Genomic DNA, 23,655 nt, shown 5'->3' with positions numbered 1-23,655 from the left:
AGAGACAGAGACAGAGAGACAGTGACAGAGAGACAGAGACAGAGAGACAGAGAGAGTCTCTTCTAGACTAAGAGCTCCTTGAAGGCAGACTTCAACTCCTGCTTCTTCATATTCCTAGCCCAGGGCTCTGCACATAGTAACCACTCAATAAACTTTGTCAATGCTCAGCATAATGAAGAGAAGGGAGGAGTTATGAAGGGAGGGGAATAAGTGTATCTTCTTTAGGCTGGAAAGCAAGTTGCTATTTCCAAGACTATTGGGCTACGAAGAGATACTGGAATGATGTGTCTGTTTTTAGGGAAATAAGGTCAGGATGACAGTACTTCAGATAGGTATCATACATAGTAAATGCTTAGTAAATGTTTTAATTGATTTGCATCTATTATAGACAGTGATGCTAATACCAGTATTTCCCACTAATCCCGCTCCTTCCGACTTCACTGTTTCTGTTTCACCACAATTCACTCAACTGTCCCATGTTTGTGACCTTAAGGTTGTCATGGAATCAGCACTGCCACACCTTCCATATCATTTTCTAATAATAGTTAACATTTATACAGTTCCTGAAGGTTTATAAGCTCCTTTACATATATATGCATATATAGAAATACAATTTTAAGCCTCACAACAACCTTGTAAAGTTGGTGCTACTTTATTCCCATTTTACAGATGAGAAGACTGAGGCTGAGAAAGGTTAATTTCCTAGAATTGCACAGCTAATAAGTGTCTGAGGCAGGCTTTGAATTTAGGCCTCACAGACTCCAAGTCCAGTTCTCTGTCCACTGTGCCAATTAGCAACCCAAGTACTACTGAGGAATTCTTATTACTCCCATTGCAACATTTCTCTTCCTCTATAGTCCCACAGCCATCCCCCTCCTGTGGACCTTCATTACTTCAATTACAAATATTTCACAATATTTTCACATACTATTACTGCCTCCTAGCTGGTTTTCCCACCCCTAACCCCTTCTTTATCCATTCTGCCTTCCCATTCACCCCTTCCAAAATATTCTTTCTTATGCCTAGATTGAGTCATCTGTCCTGTGCTCCATAGTGCCTCCAGAGTCAAAGTCAAACCCCTGTGACTGTCATTCCAGGCTGTCCACAGACCAGCACTGTCCTGCCTTTTCAGCCCCATTTCACATTTGTGATACTCAGGTCCTATATTACAGTCCTTGTATACAATGTCTTCCTTTCCAGTCACAACATTCTCTGCCTCCTAACAGGAACTGCACTCTCATGCCTCTTTATCTTTCCTCATGATGTTCCCTGTCCCTGGAGTACCTTCTCTCCCCTTCTTCACTGGTTGACTGTCTCATCAGTCTTCAAATCCCAACTCCTCCAGGCAGTTTTCCCTGATCCATATCCCTAACCCCATCAGCAATTGCCTTCCTCCTCAGATCTCACTTAGAACATTGTTTTGCTTGTCTTTGATACACTTATTATGTAATAGCTTGTATTTTACCTATCTGTCTTTGTCTCATTCTCCTAAAAAAGCTGCAGCTCCATGAAGGCTTGTCTTGGATGACCTTTGGGTTTTGCTCATCACCTAACAAAATGCCCTGCACTCAATAGGTGCTTATTAAATGTTTGCTATTAACCATATTTGTTGTACTTCTATTGTATTATGAGGTTTTCACAATATTTTCCTATGATTTTATTTGGCCTTTGAAACAGCTGCAGCTTGTAAGAATGGAAAAAGAACTGGATCGAAATTCTACCTTAACAGATACTGGCTGTATGACCTTGAGCAAGTCACTTAACTTTTCAGTGACTCTCTAAGATCTTAAGTTGTAGAGCAGATTCTGATATACATTGGTAGAGGGAAATTTTCTCCTCATGAGAACTCTATATTAGTCACCAATCTGGTACCACAAACAAAAAAAAACAAAACCAGACCAAAACCCCAAACCATATTATGGGAAATAAAGCAAATGTTATTATCTCCACATTGACAGATAAGGAAACAGACCCGATTAAGTGACTTGCCCACAGTCACAGAGCTAGTAAGGGGAAGGTCTAAGAACAGAACCCATGTTCTGACTTCTGGTTTAGAGCTCTTTCTATGACATTCCTCATCTTATAGCAGGATTTTTCTTCAAAACATCCCCTGGTGGGAATAGGGAGGATGGGGTAGAGGAGATCATGAGAAAAATCCAGCTGTAGGTATTTGGCCTATGGTCAGCTTCCCAGGGTAAGAGCTCCTCCCCTTGAAACCTGTCCAAGAGACTTCTGAATTCAGCCCCGGGGCTTTCCCTGTTCAGTCTTCCAAACCTTCTCTCATCACACAGCTTTCAGACCTTCCTCTCCACCACTGAGTCACTGGATCCCAAGATCAGAACCTTCAGTCCATGTATCTCAGGGCCTTTGTCCAACATCTCCTTCCTTTCTTCCCCTTCTATCCCCTGCCTCCATAGTCTCCAGATCACAAGAATATGTAGTCTAGGATTATGTACTCTAGGGTTTCTCTACAAGAGAGGAAGACGTAGACCCATTCAGAAACAACATGCCAGGATAAAGTATTTAGGAGTGCTATTAAATAAGGATATCTACCGTAAGCTTTCGAAGCTACTTTGTCTAGCTACAGGCCTAATTTGGTCCATCGTGATTCTCCCTAACCAGGGTATTCCCGTTATGTAACTCAAAAAAGAGACTGGCTTATTCAGGAGTCAGAATACCCCCAAGGTAACCTGGGACTTTGTCCATCCCCAAATGAGTGTTATGTGTTGAGTTTTGTTCTGAGGGTGCTACATGGAACTCATGCACATATTCTGCCATGCTTAACTTCTGAGTTCATGGCGTTACTGACACAGTTGAGACAGGCAAAAACAGGGTGGTCTGACCCAAGGCCATGCCTGCACACCGGCAAGGTCAAGAAATCAGTGCACTCATAGGACTTGAGCTTTGGGAAGGCTGACTGATCATGCTAATGGCGACTTTCACATGCCCTTTAATCCTTCTTCCTGATTCGATGCTGACCTTCTGCAGCCTCAGTCTCTGCTCCTGCCACTGGGATCCCAGATTCTGCGGATCCAGATCCCGGGATTTTGGTGTGCCAAAGAAAGCTGGGTGAAAACCTCTCCTAACATTCAGATTTCTTCTTGCTCTGCTTCTGATTCACAGCCTCCTCCTTCCCCCAAGAAGGGATTGCCCTTCTGCCCCAGGGTTTCCCAGTCACCAGCTCCTGCCTATAGAAGAATTGTCTAACTCCCCAAAGAGTTGGTTTGTGGCTGATGAAGGCCCAACCACTTGCTATATCATAAGCACCACAGAATTGTTGTAACAATCAATACTGTCAGACCTCTGAGGAATTGGCTGCCTTTTGGTTCATGTAGAGGGTGAAGTCAGGGACCAGCCTCCACCAGCACCCCGAGCTTCTAAGACTTTTTGCCTGGGTAGGTAGAGGGCCCGTGTTCTTCCTGTCCACTGGGTTCCTAACCTAGTGGAAGTCAGTTGGTCGGTTATCCCTATCTCAGGAGGACTCCCCCACTGACCACACCAAGGTGTAGAATTTTCTCTAGTGGGACAAAATATTTCCTGGGCCAACCTTTACCTCGCTGAAACAGACCCTTGGCGAACTGTTTACCTTGTCAATTCCTTCCAGGCCAGGAGAACATGGGAGAAAACACCAGACTCTTCTAGAACAGGGATTCTTAACCTGGATCATAGATTTCAGATGGATCCATGAACTTAAATGGGGAAAAAATCCATCTTTATTTTCACTAACTTTATGGTTTCCTTTCTAATTCTACATATTTTAATTTTATACATTTAAAAACATTCTGAGTAAGGATCCAAGGGCTTCATCAGATGGCCAGAGGTTAGTAATTCCTGTTCTAGCTTGTCAATCAGGACTTGGCAAAGAATATCCCTTCCTTGGTGGGTTAATCAGTCAGTCAATAAACATTTCAATAAATTTATCAAAAAGCATTTTTAAGTGCCTACTATGTGTCAGGCACTTGTGCTAATGCTGGGGATACAAAAAGAGGAAAAAGATAATCCAAGCCCTCAAGGAGCTCACAATCTAATGTGGGAGACACCAAGCAAAAAAATAGATGTGTATCTATACAAACAAGCTCTGTGCAGGATAAATCGAAAATTACTGAGAGGAGAAGTGCCAGAATTAAGAGGGGCTGGGAAACGCTTCCTATAGAAGTTGGGACTTGAAGGAAGTCCGTGGATAGAGAGATGAGGAAGGAGAGTATTCCAGGCCGGAGGGATGGCCAGAGAACATGTCCAGAGCTGAAAGATAGGGAAGGGGTCTTGTTTGGGGAACAGCCAGGCGGCCAATGTCAATGGACTGAAAAGGAAGTGTTGGGGACTAAGGTCTAAGAAGCCTGGAAAGCAGGAGTGGGACTAGGTTATCGCCAAACAAAGGATTTTGCATTCGATCCTGGAGGTGACAGAGAACACCTGGAGTCTATTAAACAAGATGGTGACATGCTCAGTGCTTCCTTTTAGCAAAATCGCTGGTGGTTGAATGGAACAAGTGGGAAGAGACTGGGGGCAAGTCAAGCCACCACCATGCTGCTGCATGTCCAGGTGATGAGTGATGGTGGTGTCAGAGGAGAGGAGGAGGCACATTCTAGGGATGCTGCAAAGGTGAAACAGACCTCAGCAACACATTGCATGTGGCATTGGGGGGAGGTGCTGAGCCAGTGAGGAGCTGTGGACAGCACCTGGCAGCCTAGCCTGCCGGAGGGACTGGGAGGAGAGCGTTGTCCTCTAGAGAATGAGTTTGGTTTTGGATACATTAAGCTGAAGACATCTGCCACACATCCAGTTCAAGATGTCTGAAAAGCAGCTGGAGATTCAAGACTGGCAATCAGCAGAGAGATTGGGGGTAGGAGAAGTAGATTTTAGTATTATCGGGAGCGGATGAGATCACCAAATGAACTCATATGCAGGCAGAAGAGAAGAGGGCCCAGGCTAGAACCCTGCGGGACACCTACAGTTAGATGACATGGTCTGGATAAGGTTCCAGCAAAGGAGACTAAGAAGGAGTAGTTGGATATCTAATCCCTTGGTGGATCAAATTTTTTTTGCTTTCTTTTTTTTTTTGAGGGGGGAAGGCAGGGCAATTGGGGTTAAGTGACTTGCCCAAGGTCACACAGCTAGTAAGTGTTTAGTGTCTGAGGTCGGATTTGAACTCAGGTCCTCCTGACTCCAGGGCCAGTGCTCTTTTCACTGTGCCACCTAGCCTCCCAGTGGATCAATTTTTGTAAGACTTAACTGTGCTCATCTGTAATGAATTAGCTTTTGATGGGCAGGTCTGCTGACCTACCCACACTTATCTGGCATCATGTACACATTGACTTTCACCTTCAGTCGTGGCCACAGTTGTACTGGACCCTCCAGTAGCCTTTCACTCCGCCAATAGGGTTACAGGTGCATAATAGGAGGGAGCTGGGGCAACTCAGGTGGGAAAATGTCCAGACCATCCCCTGACACAGAAATGTGGAATGGAGTTTTACCCAAGAAGAGGGCCTCTGCTCAGACGTGGGAGTCAGTTCCAATCAACACAGCCCCACTCTGTTTCTTCACAGGACTGTTCTCAGCATCGGTGGAGATAAGGGACTACATAGGGCAGCAAGGTGGCACAATGGATTGAGAGCCCTGGCTAAAACCTGAAGTCAGGAAGACCCGAGTTCAAATCCACATTAACTTCCTGTGTGACCCTGGGCAAGTCACTTAACTCTATTTGCCTTGGTTTTCTCATTCAATGAAGTGGAGATGGAAATGGCAAACCACTCCATTATCTTTGTCAAGAAAATCCCAAGTGGGATCATACAGAGTTGGATATGCCTGGAATAAACACGCAACAACACCAGCAACAAAGGAACGACATACAGTTCATTCCTCCACCAGTGAGACCTATTTCACTATGCATCAGGCACATTTTATATGATCTGCCAGTCTCAGAGGCATAAAGAGCTGAATCCATCTTAGGGGACAAGTGACAGTGAAGTGCCTTAGTCTGGTCCTCTCCTCTAACCACCCACCCAAGTTCCTTTGGTCTGACCTCCAAGAAGTCTACAATCACGGGATCACAGATTTAAAGATGGAAGCAAGCTTAGAGACCGTCTAGTTCCACTGTCTCATTTTCTAAATGGGAAACTGAAGTCCAGAGGGCTTAACTAGCCAACCAAGCATCGTTGTTCCCCATAGCTCTGTCCTGGACTCTCTTTCTTTTTATTGATACTGTTTCAAGTGGTAATCTTATTAGCTCCCATAGGTTAAGTCTATGCAGATGATTCCCAGATCTAGATATCCAGCCCTAATCATCCCTCTGAACTATAATCTTGAACCCCTGGCTGCCTCCTGGACATCTCAGATTGGGTGATCTGCAGGCATCACAAACTTGGGATGGCTCAGAACTATGAAATTTCCACTTGGTCAAAAAGCTTGAAGATATTTAAAAAAAGATGTGAATGCCGAGAAGAAACTCCCTAGCCCTTAATACCCATCTGAGTAATGTTTCCTAGATGCTATGATTACAGCCCTGAGGATACCCTTTTCTATTTGAACCAAAAGCTTCTATTCTCATCTCCATGATTAAGTGGTCTTCTTTACCTTGGGATACACTGAGCTGACTTTAAGCCAAAATAGACCCATAGCCCCAGAGCTACTCCCTGGACTCCCCTGATCCCTCTGTCTGCTCTGGAGATTCTGAGATCCGAATCATTGTGCTTGTCTTTTTTAATTAGTGATCTTTCCCCTTACCTTCTTAATTGTGGATTTTTACATAAAACCATCCCAACCCAGAACTGAGCTTTCTTCCCTATCCTCTTCCCAACTTTCTATTACTTTGGCAGAAAAAAAGAAGGAAACAAGCATTTTAAAACACCTGTTATGTGGCACTTTTTGTTTCTCATTTAATCCTCATAATAACCCTGGGAAGTATGCTATTATTATCCCCATTCTACAGCTGAGGAATTTGAGGCGAACAAAGGTTAAAGTGACTTACCCAGGGTCACACAGCTAGTAAGTTTCTGAGGCCAGATTTTAAGTCGGGTCTTTCTAATTCCGGGTCCAGCATTCTATCCACTAATTGAAGGTACCACTATCCTCCCAGTCATCCAAGTTCAAAACCTCTGTGTCACTTTAGACTGACGCCACATCTCACTCTATTGCCAAATTTTGTCATTTCTATCTTCACAACATCTCTTCTGTGTGTCCTGTTCTCTCTCCTCACACATCCACAACTCTAGGGGCTGGGCCCTCATTACCTCTCCCTTAGACTATTACAATAGCGTTCTAACTAGTCTCTCTGCCTCACGTCTTTTCTCCCAATTCTAATTTATCCTCCACTCAGGATGATTTTTCTAACATGTCATTCTGGCTATGTCGCCCCCTGCTCAGTGAGCTCCCATATCAACTACAACCAGGCCCCTTCCCACCTGTCTAGTCTCCTTGTACTTTGATCCACTCCACATCATCCACAATCCAGACAAAGTGGCCCACTTTCAGTTCCTCAGCCATGACACAATTCAGTCTTCCATCTCTGTGCGTTGTCAATGGCTGTCTCTCACACCAGGAATGCTTGGCCTTGTCTCCTATGCCTCCCAGTTTCTCTGTTTTCCTTCAAGAATTAGCTCAAGTACATCCTTCTGCAGGAGGTCTTTCTCTCTGTTCCCCTGGATGCTAGGACCTTCCCCTCACAGTTTTGCTTCTGTCTACTCTATATACTTCGTATGGACCTAGTGATGGGTCCATTAGTCCTTAATATGGACCTAGTATGGACCATGGTGCTCCCTCCCCCTTTAGACGGAACCACAGTGCCTCTTTCTTTTTCCACTCAGTCAAAGCCGAATTTCCTTCTCCTGACTACCCAAGAAATCTGGCTTTTGAATGCCAATCTGCTCTCTCTTCTGGCCACCCAGATCCTGCTGAACTAAAAACCTTTCCTCTCCTTCTGTAACTACTTTCTTCCCTCCTGTTAGATACTTTATGATCTGTTGTTTTCTTTACTGAGAACCAAGTGGTCTTTCGGAGGAACCGGAGAAGCATCTCTTGACATTTGTTTGGTGCTTTGTACTTTGCAGACACTTTTACATCCATAATTTAATTCATTTCTCCTAAGACCACTCTGAGATAGCCTTTCTGAAATTACCTAACAATTCTAGCTGCTCAGAGTTGGAATAGGCTGTCTTGGGAGACAGATAATTCCCCATCCTTAGACTCTGGTCTTCAGGCAGAAACTGGATGGTCACTCACCTATCACTGTTATAGAGGAAGGGGTTCTTGTTCAGGTAGAAATATTGGACTGGCTGGCCCCTGAGATCTCTTGCTCTGAAATTCTGTGACTGTAGGCCAGGTATTATTATTACTTCTACTTTATAATGGAAGCTGAGGCCCTCGGAAGTTCACTGACTCGCCCAAGGCCACAAAGGTAGTTAGGAAAAGAGAACTAGAATGGAAATCTCCTGTTTCCAAGTTCACTGCTGCTTCTTCTATCCCAGGGGTGGGGAACCTGAAGCCTCAAGGCCACGTGTGGCCCTCCAGGTCCTCAAATGTGACCCTTTGACTGAATCCAAACTTCACAGAACAAATCCCCTCTACTATACGATATTGCCCCTTGGAGCATATTGTGCACAGACACATCAGCATGAGAACTCCAAAGACCCTAAATGCGCAAGAGGGAATGCTGGAGCAGGGAAGGTGAACCATCAGTTTATGTCAGGAAGGTGCACAGCTTTAGTTTGAAAGGGATAGTGAGCTTTTTGTTTTCAGAGCTAACTCAAGTCCTCTCCCCTGACGATCAGGAAGGAGGAAGGTGACTCAGGATGGCACCTGTGCTGTCTGTCCACCCATTCCTAAGACTTAGACCACTCGTCGGTGCAAACCCAACACTCCATCTCTGTAGCAAGGGCAAAAGTGGTTGGGACCAGGGAAGGGATAAGTAATGTCTGAAGCTCTTCTCTGCTCCAGTTGGCCAGGTTTTGCTGCCTCCAGAAGACCTTAGGACAGCTTCTCATCACTTTCTCCCTGGCCTCAGCTTCACAAGTGGCTACTCAGCTCTATTCTTTGGCAGCTCCAGGGAAGGAGGCCCTATAATGTTGTCCAAAGAATACATCACCCTTCTTTTGGGGGAAAAGCAAGTGAGTGAGAGAGAGTGTGTGTGTGTGTGTGTGTGTGTGTGTGTGTGTGTGTGTGTATCTATCACAGGACCACAGCTTCAGAGCTGGAAGGGAGACTTCAAAGGTCATCTGCTCTAACATTCATATTATAAATAAGGAAAGAGGGATGATAGGATTGACCTCAAATGAAAGAAGTTGTGACAATATATATTTGAACCCAGGGCCTTGGAACTTCAAACCAGCGTAATTTCCTTTATTCCAGTGAGTGCCATGAATCCTGCTCATAAAATCCAGGGACTTTGAACAGTTAAGACTAAAACAATAACTACCTTCACCCTCATAGATTACATTTCAACCCCCACTTCTCTTTTTCAATAATAATCTACATTTGTCTGGGCTACATCATAGCTTTGTACTATTTTCTTTACCTCCCACTCTCCAGATGAGAGGGGAAATTATTTGCCCAGGATCTCTATGTGGTGTAGTGGATAAAGCACTGGGTGTGGAGTTTGGAAGACCTGAGCTCAAACCCAGCCTCAGCAACTTAGCTGTATGATTCTTGGCAAGTCACCCTCTGTCTGCCTCGGTGTCCTCATCCGTAAAATGGGGATAATAATCGCACCTACCACCCAGAGTTGTTATGAGAATCCAATACAATCATATTTGTAAAGCACTTTGCAAACTTTAAAGCAATGTAGATGTGCTAGCTATTATTTAATAACCATGAAAACAAGACTAAGTGGCAGAGCTAGGAGTCTCTCTGAGTCCAGGGGCAGTCTGGTTTTGATTTTCACTGTATTATGCTACCTTTCATAACTAACAGTAAATGAAATTAACATTTCCTAGGTCCTTCTTCATAACAGTCCTGTGACTGTAACAGTATCCCCTCCCACTCCTGTATCCTTCTGCTTGCCATCACCTCTCCAGCCCACTCTGAAAGACCTTCCCCATTCAGGCCAGCCTAATAGTGCTTTCTGGTTTGGCCCAGTGTACCCCTGGTCCCCAGGACCCAGCAGCTTTAGCTCTCTGCTGTCTGTATCCTAATTTCCATGGATTAGAGCAGAAGCAGGCTGCAAGAGTCCCAATGTCTCAGTGGACTTGAATGATGGGGAATAATTGAATGTTAGGAAGAGCCTATTAGATAGTTGCTTGTTCTTTTCCTGACCCCCCAAATCTCATTAAAAGAACATCTCTATGCAGCATCAGGGAAGATGAGCAGCAGATGGAAATTTCTAGAAATGGGCATTTCTGGCTTCGGTATTTAAAGAGCTGCGATATATCTGAATAGTCAACGCAACAAACATTTACTAAGATGCCATGTCTGTACAGTGTTTGAATGCATCTTCCCTTCTAAAAGGAAGTCCTCTGAAGCCTTTCTACAGCAGGAATGAAGGTTTTCAGGGGCAGAAGCCTTTAGATGCCTCAGCATCTGTGCCTAGCAGAGTGATGTGCACAGAATGGGGAATAATAAATGTTCATTGACTGGGTGAAGTCTCTCAAGGGTGGACGAGGTGAATGAGTCCGGATTTTAATGGTTAAACTTAATTCAATTTCATTCGGTTAAAGCCAGCTGAGGCTATATTTTCCCAGTCCCTTCTCTCAGCATCATCTTTCTCTCCCATTAACCCGCTTTGCCTTGCAAAAATTAGGAATAAAAAAGCCAGGAGAGAGAGGGGAATTTTGGTTTCATTTTAGCCAGGAGGAAAGAGATCCTAAAGGAGCTGATGAAACAAGAAGGCCAGAAGGCTGATGGCAGAAAGTAGGGGAGCAAGGGGAGACAGAAAAGGGGGCTGGAAGGTAGAGGGAAAGACAGCCCTCTTTTCTGGGGGCTGGGGACAGGTGTACTATTCCTTTCAGGATCTAGCTCTCAGAGGTGACAGGATTTTATGAACTATAGAATCCCTAGTCCTGATGCAACCCCTAAGAAGACAGATATCTGCCTCCCCTCCTTCCTATCATCACCCCTTTGAGCAGGATCAGCCCCCATGAAATGTTCAGACCTGTGAGGAAAAGAAGGGGGTGTGAGGGGGTGGAAGGGAATGAAAAGGAACTGGGGGGATGGGGAGCACAGGGACAGGGAGTTTAGCATTCAGAGGAAATGCCTCCTGCTTTCCAGCCACTTCGATGCAAGATCATTTCTGCTTGGCTCCCCCATGGTGACCCCCTCCCTTTCCAAAGTGTAGGGAGTGTTTGTGTGAGAGGGGTGGGTGTGTTAGACCTTAGGGGAAAGCCATGACAGAAAGAGAGGAAGAAGTGTTTATGGGATTGGGCCAATTATAGAAAATTGCAATTTAAAGACCTAAACCAGTCACCCCTGTCAAGCTCTCCCAGTTAAGGGAAAGGGGAGCTAGGATTTAGCCAGAAGGTCCAAGGGGCAGGCATCAGACTCAAGCCTATTATGAGATAAGTGAGACAAGCCTGGGGAATTGTCTGTGAGCTTTAGGGTTAAAAATAAAAATACATGAATTAAATACGAGGCCCTCTCTGAAGTGACCACTCCACCACAGCCCCCAAGGCCATCCTGTATTCGCTTCTGAGGGAGGGGGAGAGGTGGAAGGTGGGGGGTGAAGGAGAAAGAGAATAGGAAAGGGGGAGAGAAAAAGAAGGATGGAAGGGAAGAGGTGGAGAGAGAAAATGAGGAAGAAAAAGAGAAAAGAGAGGGAGTAAAGGGGTGAGGGGAGGGAGGAGAGGAGAGGAGAGAGGAGAGACACAGAGAGAGAGAGACGCATGAAGCTAGCTGTATGAGTCAATAGCTGGAGTGTGGGCGTGGAGGCCAGGCCCCCAGTTCCTGCTAACAGGACTTCAGCTTTGGCCAGCGACAGAGCTAGGGAAGGGGACCAGCTCCCCAGCTCGAGAGCCATCTGTTTTCCACCCCCAAAACAGCTGACTGGGTTGGGCTTGTAGCCCCAGGGTGGTTACCAAGTGTCTGAGGTCATGGCCATTGGTGGAAGGGTATGGGTGCAGTTTCATCCACCCCCACCTTTACACACGCACGCACGCACACACGCACACACCCCGCTCTCCTCCCCCCCCCCCCCCTCCCTGTCCCCGTCCCCAGCTTTCTCTCCCTTCCCAGCGTCCTCCATCCTCCCCCACTGGGCTCCCAACCAGGCCGCGGGCTCAGTGTCCCACCCCAGCTCCAGCCCCCAGCTCCACTTCATGCTAGGCTGGCCCTCGCAGAAACCGCGGGGGCAGGCACGGCCCGAGCGCGATCGGCCAGTCTCCGCCCTTCCTGCCTCCGGGCAGCTGGAGGGAGCCTCGGGGTGTGGAGGGGCCGCGGGAAGGCGGGGATCCCTAGGGTCTGCGGGACCGAGCTGGCCTGGAGACGCCGCCACGCAAGCTCAGCAGGCTTTCTGGAAACTTGCTGGGCAGTGGGCGGGAGGTCACAGGAGGGGAGCAGAGGGAAGGGGCTGGGAGAAAGGGCGCCTGAGAGGGAGCAGCCCGAATTCCTGCGGCGGGGGGCGGGGGGCGGCTGGAGAGGGGGAGGAGCAGAATTAACCTACCCCCAACCCCAGCACCTCTCGCCATTTCTTCCCGGGTGGTGGGCGGAGAGATGGCACGCGGTGTGAGGCGCTAAAAATAGGACCAGCCAACTTTTTTTGCCACATTTGCAGATGTTAGGGTAAAGTCAGTGGGCAAAGAAACGTCCGCCTGCTTCTCAGAGCCGGAGGGAAAGGGGGGCGGAGAGGGATCGGGGCGTGTGGACTCAGCCTTCCCAGCCAGACCTCTCTCCTTTCATCTTCTGCCAAGGCCGGGCCGCCCAGAGGCAAGGCCCAGTTCCCGGCAGGAGAAGCTGTGGGTCGGGTCTGGAATGGTGGCCGCAGAGGCAGCAGTGAGGGCAGTCACCCCTGGATTAACAGCTGGGATGAGCTGAAGGCCTCGCTCACCCACCAGCTCCCTTCCTTGGTCCCCCTCCTCCGTTCACTGTAAAAAGCCATTAAGACCCCAAGCACGTGCAGTGGGACTCTGTCTAACAGCAGCGCTGCCTGACCCCTGATTTGTAGCAGGGTTGATCACCGTGGCTGGCTCCAGCATCAAGGCTCTTCTAGTGAGAAGGGAAGAGGCAGTTTCTCTCCTGCCTGGCAATTGAATAGGAAAGGGGGGCGGGGGGGCGGGATGAGATGGCAGGACAGGACAGGTCATCTCCAGAAGGGCTGGGGAAATGAATATTGGGTGTAAATGAAAATCCAATATCTCATTTGCAGTACATTTGCTTAGCAGCCCAGGATACAGAGTGTGAGGGGAGGTTCTTGAAGAGAGAATTTTTCTGGGTTTAGGGATTGATGTTGAACTGTCTCCACCTCCTCCCTCCCCCCCTCCCCTCCCCTGTTAAGAGATGCTTGCCTGGAAAATACACCCCCCCCCCCCCCGCCCCCCCCCCCCATGCCCCAGCCCCTCCAGAGGCACTTCCACTGACACTCTGCTGGTGCAGTTCCCCACCCAGTATCTCCCTGCTGCCAAACAAATAAACCATTCCAGGCCCATTACACTGGTCCTCTGCTTCCACCTTTCTGCATTCTCCTGGCTGGAATGAGGCTGCTATCCCCAGGGCCTGCTATTTCCTGTCCTCTTGTCTCTGTCATCATGCCCCACCTCTGCACACAACCTCTCTGCTCCTTCTGACCACTTCTGTGGTTCATCCCAGCTTTACCCCTGCATTATGCCAGTGACCCCCACAATATACCCTAGGGTCCTAGCTTTGCCTAGAGCAGGGAAGTGGTGGGTAGTGACAAGTAAATACTACAGCCTAAGACCAAGGGTTCATTCACAAAAATTTCCTGTCATCAGCAGTGAGCTTGTCACTGGTTCCCAGTGACCTAGAGACTATCTTTGGGAAGCCTCAGCCCCAGGCACTCCTGAAGCTGCACGGGCCCACTGCCAGCCAGTCCTCGGCCTAGGCTGACCTCCTCACCTTCAGTCCAGACAGAAGGACATGCAGCTCCCCAGCAAGCACTCTCAACACACCCCCTTCCACATACAAGTCACATCTGACTAGAGGACATGACTCACTGATGTAGTCAGACCCTTGGGGAAGAATGGGGAGAGAGTGATTGAGATTTCTATACCCTCCACACCTAAGCCTCATTACAGGTTTCAGTGAACACCTTTTCAAAGTTCTCCATAAACAGAAAAACTTGGAATCCAGAAATCCCTAGTTTAGGGGTGGAAGGGATTTTACAGCTCATCTGGCTCAACCTCCTTATTTTTACAGATGAGGAAACTAAGGTGTAGAGAAATGAACCAGCCTGGAAATATAGATTTAGAGTTGGAAGGGACCTCAGAAGCCATCTAGTCCAAATTTTCCCTCATTTTATGGGAAGCTGAGACCTAGGGAGGCTAAGTGATTTGCCCAAAGTCACATAAGGCAGTTAACTGGCACACTGGATAGAGCTCTGGGCCTAAAATCAGTTACTTAATCTCTGCCTCAGTTTCTTCCACTGTAAAATGGGGGTAATAATTGTATTTACTTCATAGGGTAGTTGTGAGGAGTAAATGAAATGTTTGTACAGTGCTTACTTAGCACCATACCTGGCATGTTTTGCTCAGATGTTTCAGTTGTGTCTGACTCCCTGTGACCCCATTTGGGGTTTTCTCGGCAAAGATACCAGAGTGGTTTGCCATTTCCTTCTCCAGCTCATTTTATAGATGAGGAAACTGAGGTAAACAGGGCTAAGTGACTTGTCCAGGGTCACAGAGCTAGTAAATATCTGAGGCTGGATTTGAACTCAGGTCTTCCTGACTCCAGGCTCTATCCGGGGTTCTCAATCAACTCTACACCTTGCTGCCCCCAATGTGGCACCCAGCAGGTGCTTAATAAATGCTTATATGCTTTGTTCCCCCATTCTAAGTGACAGAGGTTCAAGGGAATACAGCTGGCTGATGGCTGAACCCAGGCCTCCTGATTCCCAGTCCAATGGTCTTTCCACCCTACCAGTAAATCTGTTTGGTAATCTGTTGGTTAGGACTCAGTCAACATCTCTCCTTTGAGAACTCTGACATAGAATCATAGAATATGAGAGGGAGCTGGAAAGGACCCTAATCTAGCACCACCTCACCCCTCAACCCCATTTTACAAATAAGGAAACTGATGGTGGGGAGGGATGTTCTTGTCTTAGGAAGTCTCTAACATCTGAGCTCCTCTAAAGCATTATTGCAGCATTAGAATGGCTTTTATTTCTAAAATGCAGCTACCTCAGGGCATTAAAAGGGTCACAGCCTTGGGAAGAGTGATTTTGGGGTACAGGATGCTGGGGCAGAGATGGGAAGGTCTCAATAGGGAGACTCTTCAATTTTCACCTAGAATACCCCTCAACCAGCACAAGTCATGTCCTCAGGCTCTCCAAGGCGAGAGGCTTGAGTCTTCCTGAGAGCATTTTCTCAGGGAATAAAGCAACAGCAAGAGCTAAAAGCAGGCTCTTTATTGTGAGCAAGGTAAACCAAACCCAGTTTTCCTTTTGTTGCTCAAGGAAGGAGAGAAGGGAATGGGTTGTCCTTGAGCAGGGAGGCTGAACAGTGGGGAGGGGAGAAAGGAGTGACGCCTTGGAAGAGGACATTTCTGGGCTATGGACATCCCCTTTTTCTCTGGGTAGCAGGAAATTTCTGTTGTCATGGCTTTATTATTTGTGAGAGGTTATGAAAGTCACCTCTCAAATTCCATACCCAATCCCACAGCTCCCCAGTACCCTCTGAATGAGGAAGGCAGCATCTGACCATTAGGGGTGAAAAGACACATTAAAGAAAAGGAAATCAGGCTATTTTAGTTACCTTCCTTACCCAGTATATACTGACTTCAGCTTTAGGGTCCTGGTCACCTTTGGTATACGCAGATCCTCCCAAGGTCTCTCCAATCCCTTATTTCTAAGACAGAGACCCTTATTCGTGAATTCTACCGAAGATCAGGAGGACAGACTCCCTAGGTGGCTTTTAATAGTTGCCTTCTGAGCAACGGCTAGGGGGTAATCTATATCTCTCCGCCTCTAATTGCTTCTCTTTACCTGTCTTTCTGTCTGTAATTGCTAGCATATTTGTTGCTAGGTGGAGGGTAGTGTTTTGTGGGAACAAGCTGGCTGACTTTTTTTTTCCTTTCACCCTAAACCCTCAGATTAGCTGAGGCTAAGAGCCATCTTTCACCATCTCGCCCAGGCAGGAAGAAAAGGGGATCCCTGCAGTTATTCTGAAAGTGTGAAATTATGGAGCCTGTGCTGTTGAGAGCCCCAAATTTAGCCTGCCACAAAGAAACAAAAGATTGCTCCTCAAGGCTCTAGTTTTCTGAACCTTGGGCATGTTCCCCTGGGTGGAACACTGCGGCCTTGGCCAGGCAAATGCCAGCATTGATGTTTGAGCCAATGCATCGCCTTTTTATTAGAGTAATCATTAAAGCTGGGGGAGAGGGGGAAGGGGATTGAGAGAAAGGTGGAGTAAAGGAGAAGCAGGGGAGAAGAGAAGGAGGTAGACAAGTAAATCCGTTTTATCAGACCCTGCATATCTTATGAAAGCACATTTCAGCTCTTTGGCTTTTGGGAAGCTCTTCATACCCTTTAATTTTCTAATAAAAAGGAATTACGTTTGCTGAAAAGGCAGTAACCAGATTCACTGTCATTGTCTTTTGCAGGGACCATAATTCCTGTCTTGGGTGCCTGCCTGCATGGGAGGGAACTAAATTGTGTGGTCCCAGGTGAAGCCTGTATTGGAAGCCAGAAAGGCAAGGGGACAGGTTGTAGTGGAGGAGGGAAAAAGAAAATTAGCAGAGCAGACTCCAATCCTCATTAGGAGGCCATGACTACTCCTACCCCTCATTCTCTCCCTTGCTGTAAACACACACACACACACACATTTGCTCTAAACCTTCCCAGGATCCCCTAAACCATTGTGTATTTTCAGGGAACAGACAGTTCATTTGCATCTCCCATGCCACACCAGAAGGAAAGCATGGTTCCAGGGAAAAGTCTCTCCATGATCTAAAATCCCCTAATCTCCTGTCTCTACAGGCATAATCACCCTTAGGTGCACCTCCTTGTACCTGACCAGCTTGGTCCCCAAATCACCCCAGATGAGATGGGGGAGGCTTCCATACCTCTTGGAAGGAAGCCAGGTAGCTTAATACCACTCCCCTAAAGGCTTTCTGGATTTTCAATTCTGGACCTAACTAGAAGTGAGGAGACATCCCATTTGGACTTCCAACCACACACCATCATGAAGAAGGCTGTCTACTCTTCACCTTCCCTTAATACCCAAGAGGGGCCTGCCCACCTCTGAAGGGCAGAAGGTGACTTCCAAAGAAAAACCTAGGGAGTGCCGCCCAACTGTTTCAGACTTGCAGAGGAGTGAGACATGAAGAGCACAAAGTCAAGCCTCCTTTTGTCTTTGTGAGCCAGGAAATTACAGGGTATCAGGTCACTCATCTTGCTAGAAATGTGTTCTCTGGGAATTTTCTATCTTAACAGTCTGAAGGCAAAAAAAAGCAGGTTCCTGTCTTCCTGAGCCTGAGGCAGGCAGACTGGGTATCAACAGTCACCCTTTGCTTACTAGTCCCTTCCAAAGCACTTTGACTTAGGGTACTTCCCTTTATACCAGGCACCCTTCCCAAATCCAAACCCTTCTCCCACCCCCTGTTTATCCACATGCCAGCATTCATTTGTGGCTTCTCAGTGGTTCTCAGCAAAGCTCCTATTTGAATGGACAAATTGCCTGTTTCTTTCTCTCTAGGATATCTCCAGCGGGTTAGTTTTTGTCCTTAGATTTGGGATCCAAGGAACCCTTAGACTTGTAGCCTTTAGAGGCAAATCCTGAAATTAAATTATCTCTAGGTACCCTGAGAAAGAGCCTTGCTATCAAATGAAATACCTCTGAAAAAAATATTAAAAAAACAATCAAATACATATTTATTAAATACCCAATATGTGCTACATGTTAGGGATTGATATATAAAAAAAAACCAATCCTGGCCCTCAAGGAGCTCACATTCATTCACCATACTAATGCAAGTTGGTATTAAAAAAACCACAGAGGGAAAAACAGGACCCATAGTCAAGATATCTTCTTAAGCATATGATTCTGTCCTTCACTCGGCCAGGAAGAGTCCCCTGATCAGCCAGTAGCTATTAAATGGCTTTGGTCACCAGGAATGACAAGTCACCATTTCAGGTCTCTGTGCAGCATGACCTGCTATGTAAAGACTTTCAGGGAAACCGGATGGGTGAGGGGGCTTGACAGATGCCCCCAAAACAGCAAAGCACTGCTCGCCTTGCAAACTGCAGATCAGCTGCTCTCCAAAAAGAAAGACCTTGTTATAAGAGGCTTCAGAGAGAAAGAAAGAGACAAGGCTTTCTAGATGAGCCCATCTGGGAGCCAACACTGTTTTCCTGATTCATGGAAACATCTGTTCGTTTCTCTCTTCTCTAAGGGGGGCCGAAGCTTTTAACAAGAGGTGAACAGTTTGGCTACCCTGGGTACACTGGGAAGGGGTTATATCCATATTCCAATATCATTGTGTCCCACCCCCACCCTAGGGATGGGTGAAGGCTGTTCAGGAAATAAGGCCAAGACATTCCCCTGTACTTTGGAGAAATGAGACCAAGGACAACTCCACGATTTGGCCCTTTGCTATTTTTTAGCTCCCTTTCCTCCATGCAGCATTCCCCTATGGCCTTGAGATTGTTGTTCCCCTGATTAAAATGGCCTCTCCCTCCTCCCTCTTACTTCTTCCTTCCTTAAAAGCCTAGCTTAAGGTCTGTTGCCTTCATTTGCCTTCACAGACTATTTTGGTTCAAAATAGTTTTTCCCTCCTGCGATTTCCTAAGGCATTAGCCAGTCAGTCAACAAGCATTTATTATGAGCTTACTATGTGCCAAGTACTGTGTCAAACACCAGGGATACTAAAGTTAAAAGCAAAAACACAAACCAAAAAACCCCTTCCCTTCAGGAGTTCACGTTCTAATGGGAGGGACAAACATGAAAATAACTATCTATTACATACAGAGCAGATATAAGGTAATTTCAGAGGAGTAGGCCCAGGATGGGCAGAGAAATCTCTTATAGAAGGAGGTGAGATCTTGAAGGAATCCAGGGAAACTTCGAGGCACAGTAAAGAGGCAGAGCATTGCAGACACAGGGGATGGCCTATGCAAAGACACAGAGGTAGAAGGTAGAACATGGAGTTCGTCTAGTAGGTCAGTGTGTCTAGATGGAAATAATCATTTACTTTTCTCTAATTGTTTTCTGTGAACTAACTTTATTTCCCTCTGTCCCTAGAGGCAAGCACATAGTAGGCATTCAATAAATGTCTACTGAATTGATGTTGAGAGTTCCTTAAGGACAATGACCATGCTTTATGTCACTTGGCTGGCCACCCAATAGTAGGTCCTTACTATAGAGGTGACCTAATTGATGGCTTCTGGTAAACAAGGGAAGGAGTAATGATGGGAAGGTGCCAAATCCAGTCTTCCTCACTTGGAGGAAGGGAAGAAGTAATGGTCTCCATTGGGCATGGTAGCTATAAAGCAGAGAACCTGGAGTTTAGAGTCCAACTTTACCACATAGCTGGATTTAAGGAAAATGACAACATTCCAGTTGACAGAGTGATGATGGTGATTGACGATGGTGAGAGTAGCAGATTACATTTATGTAACGTTTTCCCATTTCTGAAGCTTGTTCATCTGCATCATATTCTAGTCAATTTTTAATGTCTTAGTAAGTACCCACTGTATTCAAGAACTTAGGCTAAGCACTGTAGGGACAAAGTCAAAAGCAACAAAGTCCCCACCCCTGTGGGAAGGAGGGCGAAGACATACCATCAGCAGAACTAAGAAGAAGGTAATTAGAGGAGGGAGGAAAGAAGTGAATTTTTAGGAAGCCTACATGGGATAAAATGGCATGTGAACTTACCTTAGAAGAAAAATACTTATTCTCAAAGACAGAGGCAAAGAGGGAGTGAATTCCAAACCTGTCGGAATACAGAACCCAGAGAACAGCCATCTCATGTTAGCTAGAATTGTCATGAAAGGAAATGATGTGAAATCAACCTGGAAAAAATCAGTTAGAGACAGGTTGTGGAGGGCCCTAAATCCCAAGCTAAGGAGTTAGTATTTGATTCTATTGGCAATAGGGAACAACTGAAAGTTTTTAAGTAGAAAGATATAATAAGGTCAGAGTGATGACCAACTATGAATGACTCAGCTCTTCTCAGCAACACAGTGACCCAAGAGAAGTACAAAGGACTCACGACGGAAAATGCTCTCCACATTCAGATAAAGAACTGATGGCCTCGGAATGCAGATCGAAGCATATTATTTTCACTTACTTTATTTGTATGTGTGTGTTTTCCTTTTGATCTGTTTCTTCTTTCACAACTGTGACTAATATGGAAATATGTTTTACATGATAGTACATGTATAACCTATATCAAATTGCCTACCATCCTCAGAAGACAGGAGGGGAGGGAAGGAGAAAGATTTGGAACTCAAAATCTTATAAAAATGAGTGCTAAAAATTGTCTTGACATGTAATTGGGGGAAAATAAAATACTATTTAAAATAAAATTAAAAAACAAAAAATAAGGTCAGAATTGTGCCTCAGGAAGACTATTTTGTCAGTTGTTAGTTTGGAGGTCAGGGAGGAGAAACTGGAAATAAGACTACATAGGTTATTACAATAGTCTAGGCCAGAGGTGATGGTGTTCTAAACTAGGGTGGTAGCTGTGATGAGTGGACGGTCACAGATCTGAGAAACATGGAGGTAAAATCATCAAGATTTGCCATGGATATATGATTAGATATGTTCAACAGTGAGGGGGAAGAGACAAGAGTTAAAGGATGACCTTGAGGTTAGGAGACTTCAACAAATATAGACAAATCTGTCAGAGAGCACAGTTTGGTATGAAAGATGAGAACACTTAGGCCCACAGTGCTATGAGAAAGAGTACTAGCCCTTGAGTTTAAGTACCTGACACCTATGGGATCTTGGGTAATTCACTTAGCCTCCCTAGGCCCTGGTTACTGGAGATGTAAAACAAGGGGATGTGACTAGTTGCCCATAATGGTCCCTTCCAGACAGATCTCTAATCCTATGGACTCACATAAGGCTCACAAAAATTAGTGTCTGAGTTGCCACTAAAGGGCGACTTGATTGCCCTTGAGGAAAAAAGAGAGAAGCATCTCTGTTCCATATGAACTATGGCTTCTTATCCTGGCAGTGCCTATGGAACAGGAAGAGAGAGAGAAGGGTAAGTGGGGGAGTTGCACAGTTGTCCCATTGAGGCAGAGCCTGATGGAGAACTGGTGGTCTCATGTCACAGGTATTTTTTTTTTTCCTCATGACTCTGAAAGACCAAGGATAGGTACAGTTTTGGTGCAAAGGATATGGTAGAACATTAACAGATTCAAGAAAATTTGACTTCACAAATTCAAGAAAATTTGCCACACAGCTCTCCCCTCAAATCCTATCTGGCTAAAGAACGTAACTGAGAGAGGCAGGGAGCAGCTGGGACAAGGCATTTGTGAATTGTAGGGAAAGTTTAAAAATTGTATCTCTCTGTGTTTTACCAGTGGCTCTCATTCTCTACTCTAACACTCCGGAAAATTAATACTTCTGAAGCAAGGAAGATGGAATTTCTGGAATTAAAATGATGTACATTTATAAAGAGAGGCAGCCTGGAAATTGGAAATATCTGGATTCAAATCATGCCTCTGACACATACTGACTGTGACCTAGGACAAGTCACTTAACATGTCTGCGTCCCAGGAAGCTCTTTAAGATGATGATGCTTTGATACTTAGCACCACACCCAGAAATAACTGGCCATGTAACCTTGAGCAAGTTACTTAACCCTGATTGCTTAAAAAAAAAAAAGATAATGATGCTCATCTGCAGTATTGTAGGGAGTTTCCTCACTGGGAGTCCCATATACCAATGCATTCATGGGCTCTGCCTCTTCCCTCCTCCAAATTTAGAAGTATTTTATTCTCTGAATGGACATGTTACTCCTCTCCCCCTTAAGTGCCACAGGAAGCTGCCTCACATGTCCCTAAGGTCAGGCACTGGAGCCAGGAGTAAGATTCTTTCCAGGCAACCTGGATTTTTTCTCTCTTGAAAGGAAATGATGTCAGGACACTCAAGGACTTACCCCACTCCCAACTATGTCCCATCACCTGCAAATGTGCAGGTCTACAGCGAGGCTGGTACTGCATGCTAGTGCTTTCTAGGAGAAAACCACCCCTCTCTCTGCAGTATATATTATCACTCAGTATCATCTAGCTTTAGCACCTCTAAGGATTGGTCTCCTACTGCGTCCCTGGGGAACCAGCTCTTCTGATGTTTCAGGCATTTACACAGCACCCCTCGTCTTTCTCTCCTCTCCCCTCTTTCCCTTTCCTACCTCTTCCAACCCAGTCTCAGGTTCCGTCCTGAACAATTCCCTGGGAGTTGACATCTTCCAAGCGTTATAAAACAATCATCTGACATAAGTCTTGCTCTCTAACTCACATTTTACTACCCAAGCCACTTCATCTTCTCTGTACCTCAACTTCTCTTAACATGCTTGCCCCTCAAAAGCTTGTAATGAAGATCAGCCATTCTATCATCATCTGATGCCTTCTGAGCATTCATTATATGCCGGCTCAGTTCAGGTGGTGTTTGGTAAGTTTGCAGGGAGTGAAGACCCCCACCCACTTCTTGCTTTGGGGGAACCTCTAACCTAGAGGAAGAAGCAAGGTACTCAGTAAACACACTGAGATACGAAGTGGCTTGCTAATTAAACTACATAGAGTGTTGCCCATAAGCTGTTAATAAACAAAGGCCGTAGACCTAATGTGAGAGCTGGTGAGTGAACTGTAATGGGTCTGTTCATTCAGCGACTCTGGAGAAATTTGCTTACCATGAAGGGAAGAGAAAGATATTGTATTAATACATTCCAGCTCTTACTCTGCAAGGCAATATGACTTAGTGGCTGGCATATGGGTTTTGGAGTCAAAAAGACCTGGGTTTCAATCTCACCTCTGATTTTTGCTGGTTGTGTGACATGGGCAAGACAAGCAGCCTCTCCTGGCCTCAGTTTCCTCATTTGAAAACAATACCTGTGGGTTTCTCACAGGGTTGTCGTGAGGCTCAGAGACAATGTGTGTATAATACTTTACTATCTAAATGGCAGTTATTATTTTAGGTTGAAAGAAAAAAAGGGGGCTTAAGCAGTGCCCTAACTCACTCCCACCCCCCACTGCCACTCTCTCCTCTCACCACTTCCCTTCCTCACCACTCACCAGTTTGCTTAGTGCACAAGTTCAGGGAATCTATTTCTTGCCCTTGAGAATTGCGCTCCAGGGGGGAGGCATCTGTTGGGGGAAAGCCTCCATCCCTAGGTTTTGTAGCTACTGCCCTCTACATTTCCTCCTGCTGCCTGCCCCTCCTCACGGCCCCCACTCAGCCCTCAGCCAGCCACAGCCCTTCCTGGCTGGCTTCCCCAGACACCTGACCTTGTGTCTAGTGGTCCTTCTGTCTGTCTGGACAACTGGAACCCATCGGGTCACTTCTTGCTACCTCCTCCTTCCTCCCAATTTTTGTTTTCATTTGAAGATAGTTTCTT

The 23,655-nt window shown here is 46.0% G+C and overlaps 1 protein-coding gene across 8 annotated transcripts in view; it reads left to right on the top strand.

The window, feature by feature from the left end:
• RAI1 (retinoic acid induced 1) overlaps positions 1-23,655 on the top strand; it is a 325,207-nt gene that overhangs the window by 189,499 nt on the left and 112,053 nt on the right. The window lies entirely within an intron of this gene.

Source organism: Petaurus breviceps, unplaced genomic scaffold, assembly GCF_028583685.1.
Source record: "Petaurus breviceps papuanus isolate PSGF00001 unplaced genomic scaffold, PetGlider_PUasm1.0 183, whole genome shotgun sequence".
NCBI classification, from domain to species: domain Eukaryota; kingdom Metazoa; phylum Chordata; class Mammalia; order Diprotodontia; family Petauridae; genus Petaurus; species Petaurus breviceps.
Note: the sequence above shows the minus strand (reverse complement) of the source record. Positions and strands in the feature narration are given on the sequence as shown.